Source organism: Lynx rufus, unplaced genomic scaffold, assembly GCF_022079265.1.
Source record: "Lynx rufus isolate CCGP_SWC_20201006 ecotype Redwood Valley unplaced genomic scaffold, mLynRuf1.p SCAF_9, whole genome shotgun sequence".
Lineage (NCBI taxonomy): Eukaryota > Metazoa > Chordata > Mammalia > Carnivora > Felidae > Lynx > Lynx rufus.
In genome coordinates, this window is record NW_025814897.1 from 5,900,615 (window position 1) to 5,923,676 (window position 23,062).

General features: G+C 36.0%; 1 pseudogene; it reads right to left on the minus strand.

Moving 5' to 3' along the window:
- Window positions 1-4,575: 4,575 nt before the first annotated feature.
- On the minus strand, window positions 4,576-5,176 carry LOC124505041 (UPF0538 protein C2orf76-like; annotated as a pseudogene).
- Between the last annotated feature and the right edge of the window lie 17,886 nt (window positions 5,177-23,062).

Sequence of the window (23,062 nt, forward strand, 5' to 3'; positions counted from 1 at the left end):
CCAAAGGTTTCACTAGTCCTAGATTAGCAATTTTTAACAGGTATAATTGACATATAATTATAATTGACATATAAGTATAATTGACATAAAAATAAAATCTACATGAATAAAGTATACAATATGATAAATTTTGACATATTTAGGCACTCACGAAATTATTACTGTAATCAAAATTGTTAACATATTCATCACCTAAAAGAGTTTCTGGTGCCATTTGTAATCCATTTCTCCTGACCCACACTGCATCCCACCTCCTCCTCCCCACGTAACCACTGAGCTGTCTCCACCACGATAGATTAGTTTGCATTTTCTAGATCCTTGTACAAATGGAATAATAAATTATGTACTCTTTGTTGATTTGATTCTTACATTGAACAAAATATTAGGAATGAAGTGTTGAGGTAATATAGAAGGCATATATCTACATTTTTTTTAAATTTCCAACCTGTTTTCCAAGTGGTTGTACAATTATACATCCTTGCTAACAGTTTATAATGGTTCCAATTTACTCACATATTCATCAATTCATTTTAATTATAGAAAGCCTAATAACTGTATCATGTATCCTATTGTGGTTCTAATTTCCATTTCCCAAAGGACTAACTATAAGCATGGAGAACCCCTACTGCTGTGACCCCAAGAATTTCTTCCTCTTACTCAAGTCACACAGTCTCAGCAACCCATCAAAATTACATGCAAGTGTTTCTATCAGAGTTGAAGGCTCTAGTGGTTTCTTCTCCGGGTAAGCAGATTTTGATTTCTGTATCTCTCTGGACATGTCCGTCTCTCCACATTTATTTTTTTTTATATATTTTATTCTATTTTATTTTCAATATATGAAATTTATTGTCAAATTGGTTTCCATACAACACCCAGTGCTCGTCCCAAAAGGTGTCCTCCTCAATACCCATCACCCACCCTCCCCTCCCTCCCACCCCCCATCAGCCCTCAGTTTGTTCTCAGTTTTTAAGAGTCTCTTATGCTTTGGCTCTCTCCCACTCTAACCTCTTTTTTTTTTTCCTTCCCCTCCCCCATGGGTTTCTGTTAAGTTTCTCAGGATCCGCATAAGAGTGAAACCATATGGTATCTGTCTTTCTCTGTATGGCTTATTTCACTTAGCATCACACTCTCCAGTTCCATCCACGAAGCTACAAAGGGCATATCTCATTCTTTCTCATTGCCACGTAGTACTCCATTGTGTATATAAACCACAATTTCTTTATCCATTCATCAGTTGATGGACATTTAGGCTCTTTCCATAATTTGGCTATTGTTGAGAGTGCTGCTATAAACATTGGGGTACAAGTGCCTCTATGCATCAGTACTCCTGCATCCCTTGGGTAAATTCCTAGCAGTGCTATTGCTGGGTCATAGGGTAGGTCTATTTTTAATTTTTTGAGGAACCTCCACACTGTTTTCCAGAGTGGCTGCGCCAATTTGCATTCCCACCAACAGTGCAAGAGGGTTCCCGTTTCTCCACATCCTCTCCAGCATCTATAGTCTCCTGATTTGTTCACTTTGGCCACTCTGACTGGCGTGAGGTGATATCTGAGTGTGGTTTTGATTTGTATTACCCTGATAAGGAGCGATGTTGAGCATCTTTTCATGTGCCTGTTGGCCATCCGGATGTCTTCTTTAGAGAAGTGTCTATTCATGTTTTCTGCCCATTTCTTCACTGGGTTATTTGTTTTTCGGGTGCCGTCTCTCCATATTTAAAGGTAGCAGTTTGCCCCGAGATTTTACCTTGCTACAAGGTGCAAGACAAGTTGTTAATTTTCCATTTGTCCAGCTTTTTCTGAGAATGGGAATGGTAACTTCCATGCTCAGTACATGTCCGAGTGGAAACTGGATGTCTACAGAAAGGTTAACTGAAGATTTTAACCAAAATTTAATTTATTCAATATAAAGAGAGCTATTCCGGTTTTATGGGGGTTTTTTTCCTTTTGTGAGCTGTGAAAGTTTGTGTTTTCAGGAATATGATCAATTTGTCATATTCATTGTCATTAAGTTTATTATATATTCCCTTAATATCTTTAATATTTGTAGAATCTGTAATTATGTCACCTATCTCATTTCTCATCATAATGATTTGTGTGTTTTCTGTTTCCTGACTATTTTGGCTAGAGATTTTATTTCACAATTTTATTATCTTCTGAACTACTATTTTAGCCACATCCCACATATTTTGATAAGTTAATTTCCATGTAGTTCAACACATTTTCAATTTTTTAATGTTTCCTTAAATCTTGGATTATAAGTATGTTAATTTTTTAATTGAGGTATAATGGACATAATGTTATATTAGTTCAGGTGTACAACATACTGATATTTGTATATGCTGCAAAATGACCACCATAGTAAGTCCCATTAATATCCATCACCATACATAATTACAATTTTTTTTTCTCATGAGAACTTTCAACATCCATTCTCCTAGCTACTTTCAAATATGCAATACAGTATTCTTAACTATAGTCACCACACTATAGATCCCCATGATTTATACATTTTGCAATTGGAAATTTGTACCTTTTGAAACCCTCACACCCATTTTGCCCGTCCTCCACTCTCCACCTCAGGCAGCCACCTCATTCTGCTCTTTACACCCATGAGCTCTGGTTTTTGTTTGTTTTTTTTTTTTAGATTTTTAATCTGATTTTTTTTTTAGTTTTTAAATATTGTGGTTTTTCCTGATATCTTTGTTATTGGCTACTTACTTAAAATTTAATTTTGTTCAAAGAACATTATGTAGTTTGACTTGACTCCTTTAAATTGTATTCAGATTTTTTTGATGGCCAAAAATGTGGTCTATCTTAATAAATGCTTACTTTTACTTATTCACTTAAAAAGTACCTGTTGTTTGGTGGGAAATTTTATAAATGACACAGATCAAGTTGGTCAACACTACTGTTCAAGTCTTTATATACTTACTTATTTTCTGTCTACTGGTTTCATTAGTTATTGAGATACGGTATTAAAATATTCAATAACTGTGGATTTGCCAAATATTTTCTATCAGTTTTGCTTTATTTTAGAACTCTGTTATTAGGTACACAAATGCTTAGAAATCTTATTTCCTCTTGATAAATTTATCCTTTGTAACATTATGAAATTATCCTCTTTATCCCAGGTTATATTCTTTGCTATGAAATCTATTTTGTCTAAAATGAAAATAACCACCCCAGCTTGCTTTTGCTTGAAGTTATTATGGCATATATATTATAGCCATCCTTTCATTTTTAACCTAGCTGTGTCTTTCAAGTTTCTTGCAAGTTTCTTATAGGCAGCATATAATAATATACTGCTTTTCTTTTAATCTAATTTGACAACCTGGGGACGCCTGGGTGGCTCAGTTGGTTAAGCATCCAACTCTTGGTTTCGTCTCAGGTCATGATCTCATGGTTTGTGGGTTCAAGCCCCACATCCAGCTCTGTGCAAAAGGCACAGAGCCTGCTTGGAATTCTGTTCTCTCTCTCTCTCTCTCTCTCTCTGCCCCTCCCCTGCTCGCTCTCTCAAAAATAAATAAACATTAAACAAATTTTAATTTGACAATCTGTACTTTTTGATTAGGCTGTTTAGACCACTTATATTTAATGTGATTTTTTAAATATCTTTGGGTTTAAACAGACCATCTTGTTAGTTTTGTTCTATATACTCCATCTGTTCTTTGATTGCCTTTTCCTCTTTTTCTGCCTTGAGACTAAATGAGCATTTTTTTATTATTTCATTTTATCTCCTTTTTGGTTTAACAGCTACAAATTCTTGTTATGCTATTTTAGTTGTTACTTTAGGGTATATATCATACTCTTTAAAAATTTATCACAGTTTGCTTTTAGATGATACTTTATCAATTCTTTTATAAGAAAATTACAGAATTTCTTTACAAAATTTATTTAAAGGAGAAGTTCTAATTCTCTTCCACAAGGTTTTATGCTTTTCTTTCATACATTTTATTTATGAATGTTATAATTCCAACACATTATCACTTTTTATTTAAGAGTTAATTATATTTTTTAGGGGTGCCTGGGTGGCTCAGTCGGTTAAGCGTCTGACTTTGGCTCAGGTCATGATCTCACATTTCGTGGGTTCAAGCCTCGTGTTGGGCTCTGTGCTGACAGCTCAGAGCCTGGAGCCTGCTTCAGATTCTGTGTCTCCCTTTCTCTCTGCCCCTCCCCTGCTCATGCTCTGTCTCTCTCTGTCTCTCAAAAATAAATAAATGTCAAAAAAAATTTTTAAAGAGTTAATTATATTTTCAAGAAAATTGTTCAAAGTAAAAAAGGAAAGTTCTTATATTTACCCGTGTAGTTAGTTTCTGTTGTTTTCCCTTTCTGTGTGTAGATCAAGGTTTCTATATGATATAATTTACATCTACGTGAAGGACTTCTCTTAACACGTCTCGCACTGCAGGTCTCTGTGTTAAGAATCATTGCAACTTGTGTATGCATGAAGAAAATGTAATTTTCCAAAACAAGTCTTTTAAAAAAATTTTTAAGTTTGTTAATTTCAAAAACCTCACTAGTGGAATAAAAGAATTTAATACAGGCACACAAAAAAGGAAACCCCATGAGGTTTTCACTAGGATGAAATGGGATTAGCTTTGCAGTTCTCATAATCCTCTTCATGGAAGGATGCAATTTCAGTTTCATTGCTAATTCTAGCAGCTTCCAGAATGCTACCTTCTTTTACCAGGGGTCTCCCAGTTTCCAAATTCAACACAAGTTTATTTGCGTTTGATTTATGAGCTTGATGAATTACCTTCAGTTTGTCATATGTATAATTAATGAATGGTGGTGTCAGACTGGCCCTTAAAGAGACCTCTTGCTTTAGAAATACAACAGGGGGACTGGGTGGCTCAGTTGGTCAAGTGTCCCACTTCAGCTCAGGTCATGATCTCACAGTTTGTGAGTTCGAGCCCTGTATCAGGCTATGTGTTGATGCTCAGAGCCTGAAGCTTGCTTTGGATTTTGTGTCTCCCTCTCTCTCTGCCCCTCTCCTGTGCTCTCTCACTCTCTCAAAAACAAATAATGAAACTTTTTTTTTATTTAAAAAAAGAAATACTATAAATTTCTCTACAGTTTGGTCCAAATTAATTCCATGATATACTACAGGTTTGTAATTATAATGCTCAAATGAATGAAATGAGGCAAACTATAATGGTCACCTCTCCAGAAATCATGTGAAGAAATTCTTTTGATCCAAAATTTTTTTCACATGTAGGCTCCCTAGGGAATCTCTCACATACAAAAACAAGGAAAACTCTGCTAATATATTTTGCCCATTTGGTTTTACTGGACATTCGGCAAGTGAAGCCTGTGATTAGTCAAAATTGGTATCCCAATATTCTTTTTTTTTTTTAAGTTTATTTATTTATTTAGAGAGAGACAGAGACAGCATGAGCAGGGGAAGAGCAGAGAGAGAGGGAGAAGAGAGAGAATCCCAAGCAGGATCCGCACCTTCAGCACAGACACCGACACGGGGCTCAAACTCACAAAACCACAAGATCATGACCTGAGGTGAAACTGAGACCTTGACGCTTAACTAACTGAGCCACCCAGACACCTCCAATATTCTTCTATTTGAAGAATATTTTTGATGGTAAAGTTATTCTAGACTGATATATTTTTTTTTCTTTCAATACTTTAAAGATGTTGCACCTCTATTTTTTTCTTCTATTGTTTCTAGTGAGAAATCTGTCATCTATACCTTTGTTTTTCTGAACATAAGGAATATATTTTCTAAGTGATTTTGAGATTTTATTACTGGTTTTAAGCAATTTGATTAATAAATGACTTGGTATAGTTTCCTTCATCTTTCTTGTACCTAAGGTTCTTTGAACTTTTGGATTTACATGCTTGTAATTTTCACTGAATTTGGATATATTTTAGCTACTTTTTCTTCAAATGTTTTTTAAGTTCCCCCTCTCTATCCTCTTCTTAGGGGACTCTAATTATTTGTATATTTAGCTCCTTAAATTTGTCTTAAAGGTCACTAATGCTTTTTCATTTTTAAGTATTTTTTTCTCTGTGTTTCATTATGGGTATTTTCTATTGCTATGTCTTCAAGTTTATTAATATGTATTTTGTGCTTTATTATTTAATCTTCTAGTAATCCTATACAGTGTATTTTTGATCTCAGAAATCATAATTTTATCATTTGAAGTTTGATTTGCTGAGTCTTTCCTCCAGCTTTTTGAACATATAAAATATGATCATAATGAACCTTTTAATGTCCCTTCTACTAAATTTACCATTTGTGTCATTTCTAGTTTCATTTGCATTGATTTTTCTCATTAAGGGTTGCATTTTCCTATGTCTTTGCATGTTTGGTAATTTCACTTGGATGCTAGACCTTGTGCTTTATACCTTGTTGGGTGCTAGTACTTTTTCATTCCTATAAATATTTTTGAGCTTCATTCTGGAACATAATTAAGTGATTTAAAAACTTATCCTTTTAGATGTGACTTTTAAGCTTTGTTACATGGGGACAAAGCAACATTTAATCTAGAGTTAATTTTTCCCACTACTGACATCATTAGTTACTAAGTTTTTCACTCTGTTGGCAATATTCCCAGTCATATGTGACTTTCTAGGTAATTCCCTCCTCTCATTTGGCGTATTTCTTCCCCACACTTTGAGTCATTTCCTCAAATTCATGTACTGATCATTACTGTACTGCATATTTGAAAGAGTGTCTCTGCTGATTTCTGAAGTCTTGTCTCTGTGCAGTTTTCTTCTCTGTTATTCAGTCCTGTAAACTCTAGCTGTCTTAGCCTCTCCAAACGACCACATCTGTCTCTCAACTTAGGGAGGAGGCTCCCTGCCCTAAGCCTTGTCCGGGCAATAAGCTAGGGCAATCATAGGGCTCACTTAACTTATTTCTCATATCTAAAGATCAACATTCTTGGGGCGCCTGGGTGGCGCAGTCGGTTAAGCGTCCGACTTCAGCCAGGTCACGATCTCGCGGTCCGTGAGTTCGAGCCCCGCGTCGGGCTCTGGGCTGATGGCTCAGAGCCTGGAGCCTGTTTCTGATTCTGTGTCTCCCTCTCTCTCTGCCCCTCCCCTGTTCATGCTCTGTCTCTCTCTGTCCCAAAAATAAATAAACGTTGAAAAAAAAATTAAAAAAAAAAAAGATCAACATTCTTAACTGCCTGATGCCCAGTGTCTTGAAAACCTTTGATTCTGATATTTTGTCTATTTTCAGAAGTTTCAGCATAAATCTTGTCCTGATTACTCCATCTTCACCAAATGAGGAAAGCTTCTCAGTAGTTCTATGTTGTTTCTCAATTTGGTATATTTGCATTATGTGTAATTAAATATAAACTTATACCTGTGTCTTCCATGAGCTAGAAAGTTTTTCTTAAGGGTGAGTTTTTTCTACCTTTATTGGATTCTTGAGAGGGTGAATAAAAACAAAGCTATACTTCAACTTCCAAGGAAGGTGTGCTGAGAGTTTTTTCCAATTTACTTTTCAAAACCTGGAGTTACTTGATGATCCCATAAAATGGGATATGGCTTCATTCTACTGTGTGGGGAAAATTATTTCACTTACATTTGCAGCTTGTTTTATAACTTCCTTGGCCATACCAAAACATGTATCCCTTTTCAAGGAATGCAGAGTATAACTTCATTTATGATCTATTGTTTTGTTTTGGCTTCTTCTCTGCCTTTAATATCAAAATGTATCAATTTCATACTGGAAGCATTATGTTATTCTTATTTTGGAAAAATTTGATTTTACTGGAGAGGTCGCTGTGCTTTCTTTGAAAATGACATGAAAACCTCTCAGGGTTCATGCGATGTTTTTCAAAATTTTGTAAGATAGGTGCAGGGCCAGCTGCTTTCAGACAATTCCTTATTTGTACTCTTTTCTTTTTCTAATCCTTAAGAAAGTTATCATGCTATATTCTGTTATTCAAGCTCATAAACCTTCACACTCCATATTGGCAGTGGAGCCTTGTTCACTTTGTACATTTGGAATATTCTTTAAAGTTATAATATTTAAACTACTGTCAATTTGAGATACAGGTTTATCTTTTGTGAATTGTTTATGTAATGCAATTCATATAATATAGCAGCAAAAAGGTAAATTCAGCAGGTACAACAAAAGCATACAAATGATGTAAAAATAGGTTAACCATTTTAAACTTCAACTTGATTAATGAATATTTTAAAAGACTGATGAATGCAGTCCTAAATCATTCAGTGTCTCCAAGGACATAATGATTAAAATAAAGAATAATGTATTTCTCTGCAAATATGATCAAACTTACATTTCACATGTATAATGTATTTGTGTGAACTTTTTTCTAAAATTGCCAAGGGCCTGTTAAGTGCTCTATAGTCTTACAAGGATTCTGAGTTGTACATTAGCTACATTTTAGGAAATTCTGCCTTCAAAAATGCATTAAAACTATAGACCTTTTCAAATATATTTGCACAAATGTCCCTGAAATCCATTTGCAGACCTCAGGCTAGGAATCACTCAGATGTTTACTTTGATTAAGGCACAGATCCTCCAATAAATGTGTTATGGCCAAGAGAACAGGATCGTTTGCCCCAAAGCCTAACAATTTCTTAGCAAGCAACTACCTGGGGTTACTTTTCCAAAAGGGGATTGTGACACGGCAAACAATTGTAATTCCATGCATTGTCCAGTTTGAAACCCAAAATGAAAAAAAAAACAGACACAATCAAATATCAGACACTGTGGCAAACACCATTCACAGGCAATTGATTTATCATTTATATGTGCTCAGTTTTAGAGAGATATCTAAAGCCCTTTAAACATTACTAGACTAGAAGTTACCAGAAAGGCTGCATGACAAATCCAGAATACTATCAGGGCCAGAAACACACTTAAACGAGGCACTCGTGCTTTGACAAAACAAAAACACAAAATCTGATATGAATCTTAATGTTTTGGCTTTCCATTAGTGTATACCCTCTGGAAAATGAGTCTTGTTTAGACAGGAATAGAAAGAGCACATTTAGCCAAATTGCATCCGCCATTCATGTGTTACAGATTTTAAAATCACTAGTTACCATCCACATATGTGCTCCTTTTTTAAAAGCAGAAAGATAATATTCTTCCCAAATGACATTGCAATCATACAACTCTAAGTGAAATTAAAAAACAATAACACTTCCTTTAAGGCTGAAATCAACTCACATGTAAAAATAACAAATGAAGATGCTTTAGACAGAATGATTCAAGATTTATCTAACTAAATATGGTAGAATTTGCTTTAAGATGGTTATTTAAGGGGTGCCTGGGTGACTCAGTTGGTTGAGCGTCCAACTTCAGCTCAGGTCATGATCTCATGGTTTGTGGGTTCGAGACCCAGGTCAGGCTCTGTGCTGACAGCTCAGAGCCTGGAGTCTGCTTCAGATTCTGTGTCCGTCTCTCACTCTGCCCCTCCCTCACTCATGCTCTCTCTCTCTCTCTTTCTCTCTCTCTCTAAGAATAAATAAAACATTAAAAATTTTTTAAAGATGGTTATTTAAACCGCTCATCCCTATATTCTCTAGTACAGTTTGACATCTGTCCCAACTACTGACCTAAAATCAGCTGACTTTCATGAAATATTATTTCATTATTAATGAAACATCTTTTTAATATCTCCAAATATCTCAAAGATACCTTCGAAAGATCTCAAGGAAATAATCTCCCTACCTACTGGATACAGCATAGTACTCCCAATAATTCATGGATATTTTACCATCCCAGTAGTACCCAGTCTTTCTCAAGGTAGGGCGAAAATTGAAACAAGTTCAGAAAATTAAACTCAGCACTGCAATCTTTACAACACAAGACTATTAACTTCCGGAGCCTCTAACTCAGTATCTCACAGCTGGATAATTAACACATCCTGGTTACAGTGGGAACTTTCCAAATCTCTACTCCTTGATGGCTTTTTAGAGCAGTATCAATAAAGCATTTATAAATAAGCACAGATTTCCCCCATTGACTTCATTCAAAGTCTGAAACTGCCTTAGTATGAGCAAAAAGGAAAAAGTTTTAAATACTCACTGGCAGCAGGCACAGTATTCCAGAGCCTGGGGACATAATAGAGAAAAAAACTGAACTACTCCATCTTGACTTATTCAAGAAATTCTTAGAGGGTTGCATATAGCATACACAAGACTTTAAAATATAGTGATATAGCCAGGGAAGTGGGCTTGGAGCTGCTATATTGAGAGAGGAAGAAAACACTGATTAATCAGCATAATCAGACTGCAGCCTTTTGCAGTAGAAAGTACCCTGGATGTAGGTCAGAAGATCTGAGTCCCAGATCAGCTCTCCCATTATCATCTCTATGGCCCAAGGCAAGTGACTCGTATTCTCTGATGCAGTTCCTGCAGAAATAATAAAATCCTCCTAGGACAGTTACTAGAGATGATGATTTTTAAAATAAAATAAAAGCACCTGGGGTCTGAAAAGGTGGGTTTTAATCTTACCTCTGAAATGTCTGATTAATGTCTTTGAATATGTCACTTAACCTCTCTGAACTTCAGTTTCTTCACACTGTATATAAAATAATTGCTGGTGCTCAGGTGGAGTGCTGTAAAGCAAATGTGTACCAGGTCCATACCAAGACTAAAAACTGAGAACAAACTGAGGGTTGATGGGGGGTGGGAGGGAGGGGCGGGTGGGTGATGGGTATTGAGGAGGGCACCTTTTGGGATGAGCACTGGGTGTTGTATGGAAACCAATTTGTCAATAAACTTCATATAAAAAAAATAAATAAAGAATGAGAGCCCGAAATGATCTATGCTAAATGGACAATGAACACTGCTGCATTATAGCTGCAATAAGGAGGGCTCCTGGAAACTGGTCAGTTCTAACTTTGTAAGTCTATCTTCCTTGGGAATTTGTAGTCCTCTTTATCTCAGCTAGCTTAGAGACAAGCTGTTTGACAAGACGTAATGTTTGGTGATCTTTGCAGGGATCCACATAGACAAAGCCCGTCCAGGTAGAACACAGATTCCTGAAAAATTCTTCGTAACAAAGTCTTTTTCCTATGTCTTAGCCCTCCTATCTCTCAAACATACACTGACACAGACAGGAAGAGAGAAAGATGGTTTCAACATCTTATAGTTAACTAATAAAGGTTTTATTTTCTGGTCTTTGTCTTTTTACAGTGTTCTTTCTAAAACCAAAAGTAGTAAAAAGAATGAGAAGCAAAGAAAAAAGAAGGAAGGAAGGAAGGAAGGAAGGAAGGAAGGAAGGAAGGAAGGAAAGAAAGAAAGAAAAAATAAAACCCCCAAAAAACAAACAAACAAAAAAACACTGATCCATCTCTGTTATAACTAGAAAAAAGGTACAGCTCCAAGTCACAATCTATGAAGAGTGGTATATATTCTACATACAGTATAATTTCAGCTAAGTCCAGGAAAGATGCTGAGAAAGGAAATGTCTCTGTACAACTCTGTTAGTGCCCCAAATCCATCCAAAGTGGGTGGCAAAAATAATGTAATGAACCAATGATCCACTGCTTGAAGTAGCAAGATCTAGGAGCCTATGAAGATGGAAGGTTCCTGAGCCATGCAGTAGAAGATACAAGGCACAAAGAAGATTCATTCAGACTTGCCTTCTTTCAAAGAAATATACTGTTAGTGAGACAGAGTTGAAGAGGAGTGAGTGGCAATCAGTCCTGCAATGTATAGAGAAGGCAGTGCCCAACTGTCTGATATATCAAGGGCTGATAAGATGCATAGTTTTGCTATTAGCCAGGCAGATCTGGTCAGTCAGAGCAGAGATGTAACTGAGAGACCTCAACACCAATGCACCTAATAATTAAAGTTGCTTTCTGCTCTAGATTTTTCCTTTAATCTTTCCCTTACATTGTTTTTCTTTAAATATCAGGCATAGAAAAAGTGGCCCCTGTTTAAAGATCATTGATGTCTGAAACATGGAAAAAGAAATAATACATATTTTAACATATATAGTATAAGAAATATTTAAGAAAATAAAAGCAAAGAGATAAAAATAAGCAAAAGTTAAAAGTATTAAAAAGATAGAAAAACTTTGCATAACCATCTCCCATGAATTAAACAAAACACTGTCTTTCTGGAAAAAAGATTTCAAAGAGATAATAATCTATCAAAGTAGATTCAAAGTGAGATGCTATAAACTCGAATAAGAAATGTAAGAGGGGAGAAGCCAAGATGGCAGAACAGCATGGAAGTTTTTTGTGTGTCTCACATCCATGAAATACAGCCAGACCAATAGTAAACCATCCTGCACACCTAGAAAACTGATCTGAGGATTAACACAACAATCTGCACAACCTGAACCATAGAATTCAGCAGGTACACAGCGTGGAGAGGTGAACTTGGGGAGAGAGAAGCTGCAGAGGGCAAGGAACCACTTTTGCATGCAGAGTGAAGATGGAGACAGGGACAGAGAGGAGAATACAGGAAAAGCACCCCTCCATAAAAGCAGCTGGAGAGAAAGTGGAAAATTGGAAACAGCCACAGTGACTGGACTAAAAAGGGAGAAAGGAGAGGGTTTAGATTCCATTCAGACGGTAAACAGGGGGAGTGCAGTCTGAAACTCCACAGCTGGACACCTGGGTGTGCTCTGGTGGGAAGAGCAAATCCCCAAGAGCAGAGTGGGGTCCAGGAGGTTCTCGGGACACATGGGGAGAAGCGGTTCCACTGCTGGAAGCACATTTGGTAGAGGCTGTGAGGCCACCTGGGCCCAGCAGACCCCAGAGAATGGCCACATTTGTTGGTGCTGGAATAAGGTCATTGTGGGTAAAGCCTGGTGCCAGATATGTGTTGTGATGCATCGGCAGCAGCACCATCCCACGAATGCTCCTGGGTGCAGCCAGCACCCCGCCATTGCTCCAAGAGACCCTCTGCAGAGGGGCGGAGCAGGTCAAAGCCACAGTCCCTCAGAAGTGGGGGGCAGGGGAAGGCAGCCACATCTGAGAAAAAACTCAGGAGAGAGGTACTACCTGGGGCTTGGTTACGGACAGTGTGGAAGTGGGGAGTGGACAGAAGCCAAGACAAAGGATAGGTGCATGATTGTTGATCGGGGAGAACAGAGGTCTGACACTAGAGACCAGGTAGCTGGGTGCCACCATTTTCACCGCTCCCGCGCATGCACACCTACATGCGCCACAACAATCCACCCTAGTAGGCTAGGAGCTCCATCTATTGGAGAATGGAGCCATTACACTAAGTCCTGCCCAACTGGGCCAACTTCACTCTTCAAGAACCCAAGTCTCACCACCTGCTTAGTTTATGGAATATAAAGTAATTCATAGTTTGACTTCTAGGGGAAATCAAAGTAATTTCAGTCTTATGTCAGTCTGTTAGCTGGTCCAACTATTCAATTTTCTTTTTTTTTCTTTTTTTCCTCTTTTTTGTTTCTTTCTCTTTTTTTCTTGAATAGAGAAAGAGAAAAAATTCATTTTTATTTTCAATTTTTATTAAAAATATTTTTCTTTAATTTTTCTTATATTTTCTACTTTTGTGTAAATTTTTTCAAATTCTATTTTACTTCCATCATTTCATTTTAGTCTACTTCAGTGTATTCATGTTTTTCAAATTTTCAAAGGATTTTCTTTTTTTTTCTTTTTCCCCCCTTTTTTCTCTATCAAGCCACTTTCAACACCCAGACCAAAAGATATCTAGTATCTAGCATCATTTACTCAATTTGTGTGTGTGTGTTTGTTTTAATTTTTTAACTTTAATTTTTTTAATTTATTTTTTTCTCCTTCATTAATTCCTTTTCTCCCTTCAAAATGACAAAATGAAGTAATTCACCCCAAAAGAGCAGAAGAAACGACAGCCAGGAACGTAACCAACACAGATACAAGCAACATGTCTGAACAAGAATTTAGAATCACAATAATAAGAATATTATCTGGAGTCAAAAATAGATTAGAATCCCTTTCTGTGGAGACAAAAGAAGTAAAAGCTTGTCAGGATGAAATAAAAAATGCTATAACTGAGCTGTAATCTCGAATGGATGCTGTGGTGGCAAGGATGGATGAGGCAGAACAGAGAACCAACAATATAGAGGACAAACTTATGGAGAACAATGAAGCAGAAAAAAAGAGGGAGGCTAAGGCAAAAGAGAACAATTTGAAAATTAGAGAAATCAGTGATGCATTAAAAAGGAACAACAGCAGAATCATAGGGGTCCCAGAAGAGGAAGAGAGAGAAATAGAGGTAGAAGTGTTATGTGAGCAAATCATAGCAGAAAACTTTACTAACCTGGGAAAAGACAGACATCAAAATCCAGGAAGCACAGAGGACTCCAGTTATATTAAAAAAACTGACCATCAACAAGGCATATCTTGGTCAAATTCACAAAATTCTCAGGAAAGGAGAGAATCATAAAAGCAGAAAGGGAAAAAAAAGTCCTTAACCTACAAGGGAAGACAGATCAGGTTTGCAGCAGACCTATCCACAGAAACTTGGCAGGCCAGAAAGGAGTGGCAGGATATATTCAATGTTCTGAGTTGGAAAAAATAGGCATCCAAGAATTCTTTATCCAGCAAGGCTGTCATTCAAAATAGAAGAAGAAATAAAAAGTTTCCCAGATAAATAAAAATTAAAGGAGTTTGTGACCACTAAGCCAGCCCTGCAAGAAATTTTAAGGGGGACTCTCTGAGGGGAGAAAAGATGAATGAATGAATGAATGAATGAATGAGTGAATAAATACCAAAAGCAACAAAGATTAGAAAGGACCAGAGAACACACCAGAAACTCCAACTCTACAAGAAACATTATGGCAATAAATTCATATCTTTCACTACTCACTCTAAACATCAATGGACTCAATGCTCCAATCAAAAGACATAAGGTAACAGAATGGATAAGAAAACAAGATCCATCTATGTTCTGTTTACAAGAGACCCACTTTAGACCTAAAGACACCTACAGATTGAAAATAAGGGGATGGAGAACCATCTATCATGCTAATGGCCAACAAAAGAAAGCCAGAGTAGCCATACTTATATCAGACAATCTAGACTTTAAAATAAAGACTGTATCAAGAGATGCAGAAGGGCATTATATCATAATCAAGGGGTCTATAGACCAAGAAGACCTAACAATTGTAAACATTTATGTGCCAAATGGGAGAGCACCCAAATATATAAATCAATTAATCACAAACATCAAGAAACTCATTGATAGTAATACCATCATAGTAGGAGACTTCAACACCCCACTCACAGCAATGGACAGATCATCTAATCAAAAAATCAACAAGGAAACAATGGCTTTGAATGACACACTGGACCAGATGGACTTAACAGATATATTCAGAACATTTCATCCTAAAGCAGCAGAATATACATTCTTCTCCAGTACACACGGAACGTTCTCCAGAATACACCACATACTGGGACACAAATCAGCCCTCAGCAAGTACAAAAAGATTGACATCATACCGTGCATATTTTCAGACCACAATGCTATGAAACTCCAAATCAACCACAAGAAAAAATATGGAAAGGTAACAAATACTTGGAGACTAAAGAGAATTCAACTAAAGAATGAATGGGATACCAAGAAATTAAACAGGAAATTAAAAAGTATAGGGAAGCCAGTGAAAATGATAACACCACAACCCAAAACCTCTGGGACAAAACAAAGGCGGTCATAAGAGGAAAATATATAGCACTCTAGCCTTCCTAAAGAAGGAAGAAAGGTCTCAGACACACCTTATTCCTTAAAGAGCTGGAAAAAGAACAGCAAATAAAACCCAAAACCAGAAGAAGATAGGAAATAATAAAGATTAGAGCAGGCATTAATGTTATCAACCAAAAAAAAAAAAAAAAAAAAAAGGAGAGCAGATCAACGAAACCAGAAGCTGGTTTTTTGAAAGAATTAACAAAATTGATAAAACACTAGCCAGTTTGATCAAAAAGAAAAAGGAAAGGATCCAAATAAATAAAATCAAGAATGAAGAGGAGAGATCACAACCAACATAGCAGAAATAAAAACAATAATAAGAGAGTATTATGAGGAATTATACACCAACAAAATGGGCAACCTGGAAGAAATGGACAAATTCCTACAAACATATACACTACCAAAATTGAAACGGGAAGATAAAGAAAATTTGAACAGACCCATAACCAGTAAATAAATTGAATTAGTAATCAAAAATCTCCCCCCCCCAAAAAAGAGTCCAGGGCCAGATGGATTTCCAGGGGAATTCTATCAAACATTTAAGGAAGAGTTAACACCTATTCTCTTGAAGCTGTCCCAAAAAATAGAAATAGAAGGAAAACTTCCAAACTCTATGAAGCCAGAATTACCTTGATTCCAAAACCAGACAGAGACCCCACTAAAAAGGAGAACTATTGCCCAATTTCCCTGATGAACATGGATGCAAAAATCCTCAACAAGATATTAGCCAACCGCATCCAACAATACATTAAAAAAATTATTCACTACCGGGGCGCCTGGGTGGCTCAGGTGGTTGAGTATCTGACTTCAGCTCAGGTCATGATCTCGCAGTCTGTGGGTTTGAGCCCTGCATCGGGCTGTGTGCTGACAGCTCAGAGCCTGGAGCCTGATTCGGATTCTGTGTCTCCCTCTCTCTCTCTGCCTTTCCCCCACTCATGCTCTGTCTCTCTCTCTGTCAAAAATAAATAAACATTTTAAAAAAATTTTTTTAACTTATTCACTACCACCAAGTGGGATTTATACCTGGGATGCAGGGCTGGTTCAATATCCACAAAACAATTAATATGATTCATCACATCAATAAAATAAAGGACAAGAACCATATGATCCTCTCAATAGATGCAGAGAAAGCATTTGACAAAGTACAGCATCCTTTCTTGATAAAAACCCCAAGAAGGTAGGGATAGAAGGATCACACCTCAAGATCATAAAAGCCATATATGAATGACTAGACACTAAAACCATCCTCAATGGACAAAAACTGAGAGCTGTCCCCCTAAGGTCAGAAACAAGACAGGGATGTCCACTCTTGTCACTGTTATTCAACATAGTATTGGAAGTCTTAGCCTCTGCAATCAGACAACACAAAGAAATAAAAGGCATCCAAATCGGCCAGAAGGAGGTCAAACTTTCACTCCTCGCAGATGGTATGAAACTCTATATGGAAAACCCAAAAGATTCCACCAAAAAACTGCTAGAACTGATCCATGAATTCAGCAAAGTGGCAGGAGATAAAATCAATGCACAGAAATCTGTTGCATTCCTATTCACCAACAATGAAGCAACAGAAAGAGAAATCAAGGAATCAATTTCATTTACAATTGTACCAAAACCCATAAAATACCTAGGAATAAATCTAACCAAAGAGGTGGAAAATCTATACACTGAAATCTATAGAAAGTTTATGAAAGAAATTGAAGAAGACACAAAAAAATGGAAAAAGATTCCATGCCCCTGGATAGGAAGAACACATATTGTTAAAATGTTGATACTACCCAAAGTAATCTACATATTCAATGCAATTCCTATCAAAGTAACACCAGCATTCTTCACAGAGCTAGAACAATCCTAAAATTTGTATGGAACTAGAAAAGACCCTGAATAGCCAAAGCGATCTTGAAAAAGTAAACCAAAGCAGGAAGCATCACAATCACGGACTTCAAGCTGTATTACAAAGCTGTAATCATCAAGACAGTATGGTACTGGCACAAGAACAGACACTCAGATCAATGGAACAGAATAGAGAACCCAGAAATGGACCCACAACTGTATGGCCAACTAATCTTTGACAAAGCAGGAAAGAATATCCAATGGAATAAAGACAGTGTCTTCAGCAAGTGGTGCTGGGAACACTGGACAGCGACATGCAGAAGAATGAGCCTGGACCACTTTCTTACACCATACACAAAAATAAACTCAAAATGGATGAAAGATCTAAATGTAAGATGGGAAGCCACCAAAATCCTTGAGGAGAAAGCAGACAAAAACCTCTACGATCTTGGCCGCAGCAATTTCTTAGTCAACACGTCTCCAGAAGCAAGGGAAACAAAAGCAAAAATGAACTATTGGGACCTCATCAAAATAAAAGGCTTCTGCACAGCGAAATAAACAATCAGCAAAATTAAATGGCAACTGACAGAATGGGAGACGATATTTGCAAACGACAACAGAAGTTGTCGAGGATGCAGAGAAAGAGGATCTCTTGTGCATTGTTGGTGGGAATGCAAGCTGGTGCATCCACTCTGGAAAACAGTATGGAGGTTCCTCAAAAAACTAAAAATAGAACTACCCTTTGTCCCAGCAACTGCACTGCTAGGTATTTATCCAAGGGATATGGGTGTGCTCTTTCGAAGGGACACATACACCCCCAATGTTTATAGAAGCACTATCAACAATAGCCAAAGTATGGAAAGAGCCCAAATGTTCACCAATGGATGAATGGATAAAGAAGATGTGGTGTATATATACAATGGAGTATTACTCAGCAATCAAAAAGAATGAAATCTTGCCATTTGCAACTACGTGGATGGAACTGGAGGGTATTATGCTAAGCAAAATTAGTCAAAGAAAGACAAATATGACTTCACTCATATGAGGACTTTAAGAGACAAAACAGATGAACATAAGGGAAGGGAAACAAAAATAATATAAAAACAGGGAGAGGGACAGAACATAAGAGACTCAAAAATATGGAGAAAAAAACAGAGGGTTACTGGAGGGCGTGTGGGAGGGGGGATGGGCTAAATGTGTAAGCGGCATTAAGGAATCTACTCCTGAAATCATTGTTGCACTATATGCTTACTAATTTGGATGTAAATTTCTTAAAAAAAGAAAAAAAATTTTTAAAGAAAATAAATTTTTAAAAAATGACATTTTTCCAAATAAAAAAATAATGGGATTGTCTAACTACAGTTTTATATTTTTGTTGAGATTGAGTTAAATGTGTAGATAAATTCAGGCATATTTTACATCCTTTGTTTTTCCAAGAACAAATCATATCTCTTTATTCATCTAAGTCTTAGTTAATTTCCCTCAAAAAATACTACCTTCATGTTTTCAGGTATTCCGTTTTTCAATTGCTACAGTAAGTGAGATATTTTATCAACATATTTTTTAGCACTTTTATTAAAGCATAACTGTAACATTAAACATAAAATTTATTCATTGTAAGTATACAGTTTGATTTTTAATAGATTTATACTTTGTGCAGTCATGACCCCACAAAGTTCCCTCATGCCCATTTGCCATCAATTCCTGTGCCCACCTCCAGTTTCAGGGAATAATTGATGTGCTGTTTCTATAGTTTTGCCTTTTCTATAAATTTCTTATAAATGGAATTATATGTAACCTTTTGTTTTTGATTATTTATTTTCATTTTTATTTATTAATATATTCAGTATTTATTTTATTACTTTTAAGAAACAAATCTAGTGTTTATTATGTGTTATGTATAGTAGGATTCATATTCAATCCATTAACTATTTGTATTAATTACTTCTCTTTTCATTGACTGTATTTTTTTTTACACTTCTAATTTTTGAGAGGAACTACCTATTTATCATTTTTCTATCTTGCTCAGTAATTAAGCATTTTGGGATGTGAATATCTCTCAAACTCTTTTAAATTGTATTCCATAGGTTCTGATGTGTACACCGTTATCATTTTACTTTGTCAACTTTCTGCAATATTTAGATATTTCTCTTTGGCTCACATTGTTTGAGAGAGAGTTTTAAATTTTCAACTAGTCAAGATGTAATTTCTCTTTCAAAAACATTAATTTCTAGCTTTTCTATTTTTTAATTCTTGAAAGAAGTGTGTTCTTATTGTTTCTATATATATATTTTTTATTTCATGGCACTTTCTGGTTAATTTTTGTAAATACTCTGTGGTCATTTGATTACAAATTGTATATTCTGTTTAGTGTATATCTATACATCAATATATTAGTCTAAGGCTGTATGGTGGAGTAGGGTCTTGGAATATACTCTATTTTATAAGATTCCTGGCAGAGTTTGCTGCAAGTAATCCTTGGAACATACTCAGAGAAAGTCTTCTCTATATTGTTACTTATTTGTATTATGCACTTAATTTTTTTTATTTTTTTAATATATGAAATTTATTGCCAAGTTGGTTTCCATACAACACCCAGTGCTCATCCCAAAAGGTGCCCTCCTCAATACCCATCACCCACCCTCCCCTCCCTCTCACCCCCCATCAACCCTCAGTTTGTTCTCAGTTTTTAAGAGTCTCTTATGCTTTGGCTCTCTCCCACTCTAACCTCTTTTTTTTTTTTTCCTTCCTCTCCCCCATGGGTTTCTGTTAAGTTTCTCAGGATCCACATACGAGTGAAACCATATGGTATCTGTCTTTCTCTGTATGGCTTATTTCACTTAGCATCACACTCTCCAGTTCCATCCACGTTGCTACAAAGGGCCTTATTTCATTCTTTCTCATTGCCACGTAGTACTCTATTGTGTATATAAACCACAATTTCTTTATCCATTCATCAGTTGATGGACATTTAGGCTCTTTCCATAATTTGGCTATTGTTGAGAGTGCTGCTATAAACATAGGTGTACAAGTGCCCCTATGCATCAGTACTCCTGTATCCCTGGTAAATTCCTACCAGTGCTACTGCTGGGTCATAGGGTTAATTTTTTAACCCTATGGGTCATAGGTTGCTGGGTCATAGGGTTAATTTTTTATGAGCTGAGAGAGGTGGATGAAAATTACCTTAATATTATTCTTTTTGTTATAGTTGTTTTGGTTGGCATTTTGAAATGATACTATGATATTTGATGCAACAAAATTTATAAAAATTTATGCTTTATCAATTGCCCTTCTTTATTCATTTTTTAACCCTGTGTGATTCTAACATCTAACTAATCCTGTATTAATATCCAGTTTGCTTGTGTGCTAGTGTGTATGTGTGTTTTCCTCATAATATTCGGCCCACTTTTTAAAAACTTAAAAACTTTCTAAATAACTTTGCTGCAAATGTATTTCTTATGGACAGAAAATATCAGACTTTCTGGGGACCCAGTCTTGACAGTGTTATCCCTTTAATAGTTCAGTTTTTCTCATTTTCATTATGACATATATGTGATCTTGGGCTGTTGTATTTTGGAAAAAATGAGAATTTGTGTTGGCTTTAGATTTTGAAATTGTCAGAAGTTCTTCTGTTTAATTCAGATTGTCATAAACAGCTGCAGCGGAGATCACTAATTATAAAACTTATCTCAACGACCAGAAGTTACTCTGAATTTTTATAGGCATGTCAAACAGGGCTTAATCCAAGGCAAAAAGAGGAGAGAGGAAAATAAAATATTTGCAATGAATTCTCTTGCATCTGAAATGAGCAACTATACATATAGTAATGAGTTATCAAAATATTATATTTTAGCTGTTTATAAAATTATCTAAAATATGTTTTACAAACTTTAAAAGCCACATACCCAGCATATCTCTTCTTTTCTCCAATTTATAGAGGTATGTTATTCCAATAAAGTCCATCTATTTAAAGCATATAATTTGATAAGTATTGACATATGATATATACCTGAAACCATAGCCACAGTCAAGTTAATATATTCATTACTCCTAAAATTCCCTCAAGACTTTTTATAAATTCTTCTTTTTATGGCCTGCTCCCACATCCCCCACCCCAGCATCTGCAGTCAACTACTCATCTGCTTCCTGGCACTATAAATTAGTGTGCATTTTCTAGAATTTTAAATAAATTAAACCATTCAGTAGATAGTCGTGTCTATTTCCCATCATTCAACATATAATTATTTGAGATTCATTTATGTACATGTTTTCAGTATATAAGTTTTACATGTCTTTGGGAGATTTATTCATAAGGATTTGCAATTTGGATGCTTAAGTGGGCTTATTTACTTAATTTCAATTTCTGATTTTTTATTGCTAGTATATAGAAATACATTACATGGTCGTATATTTATCTTCTATCCTGAAACTTTACTAAATTCACTTATTAATTCTGTAGCTTATTAATTTATTTTATTTGTTTATACTTTTCTGTTTTGATTTAATCTTTTAAAAATTGTTTATGTAAATTCAAATTAGTTAACATATAGTGTAATAATGGTTTCAGGAGTAGAATCCAGTGATTCATCACTTATGTACAACGCCTAGTGCTCATCCTAACAAGTGTCCTCTTTAATGTCCATCACCCATTTAGTCCATTCCCCCACCCAACACCCCTTCAGCAGCCCTCCGTTTGTTCTCTGTAGTTAAGAGGATCTTATGGTTTGCCTCCCTCTCTGTTTTTATCTTGATTTTTCCTTCCCTTCCTGTCTTTTCATCTGTTTTGGGTTTTTTTAATTCCACATATGAGTGAGCTCATATACTAATCTTCCTCTGCCTTACTTATTTTGCTTAGCATAATACATTTTAGTTTCATTCACTTTGTTGCAAATGGCAATATTTCATTCTTTTTGATCACCAAGTAATATTCCATTGTATGTATATACCACATCTTATCTATTTGTCAGTTGTTGGACATTTGGCTTCTTTCCAAAATTTGGCTATTGTTGATAGTGCTGCTATATACACTGGTGTGCATGTGACTTTTCAAATCAGCATTTTTGTGGCCTTTGGATAACTATTTAGTAGTGTAATTGCTGGGTCATAGGTTGGAGGTTTGAAGGACCTCCATACTGTTTTCCAGACTGGCTGAGCCAGTTTACATTCCCACCAGCAGTGCAAAAGGTTCCCCTTTCTCCTCATTCCTGCCAATGTCTGTTGTTTCCCTAGTTGTTAATTTTAGCCATTCTGACAGGTGTGAGGTAGCATCTCAATGTGGTTTTGACTTGTATTTTCCTGATGATGAGAGATGCTGAGCATTTTTTTATGTGTCTGTTACCATCTGCATGTCTTCTTTGGAAAAGTGTCTGTTCATGTCTTTTGCTCATTTCTTCACTGGATTATTTGTCTTTTGGGTGTTGAATTTGATACGTTCTTTATATATTTTGGATACTAACTCTTTATCTGATATGTCATTTGCAGATATCTTTTCCCATTTCATCGGTTGCCTTTTAGTTTTGTTGATTGTTTCCTTCACTGTGCAGAAGCTTTTTATTTTGATGAGGTCCCAATAGTTC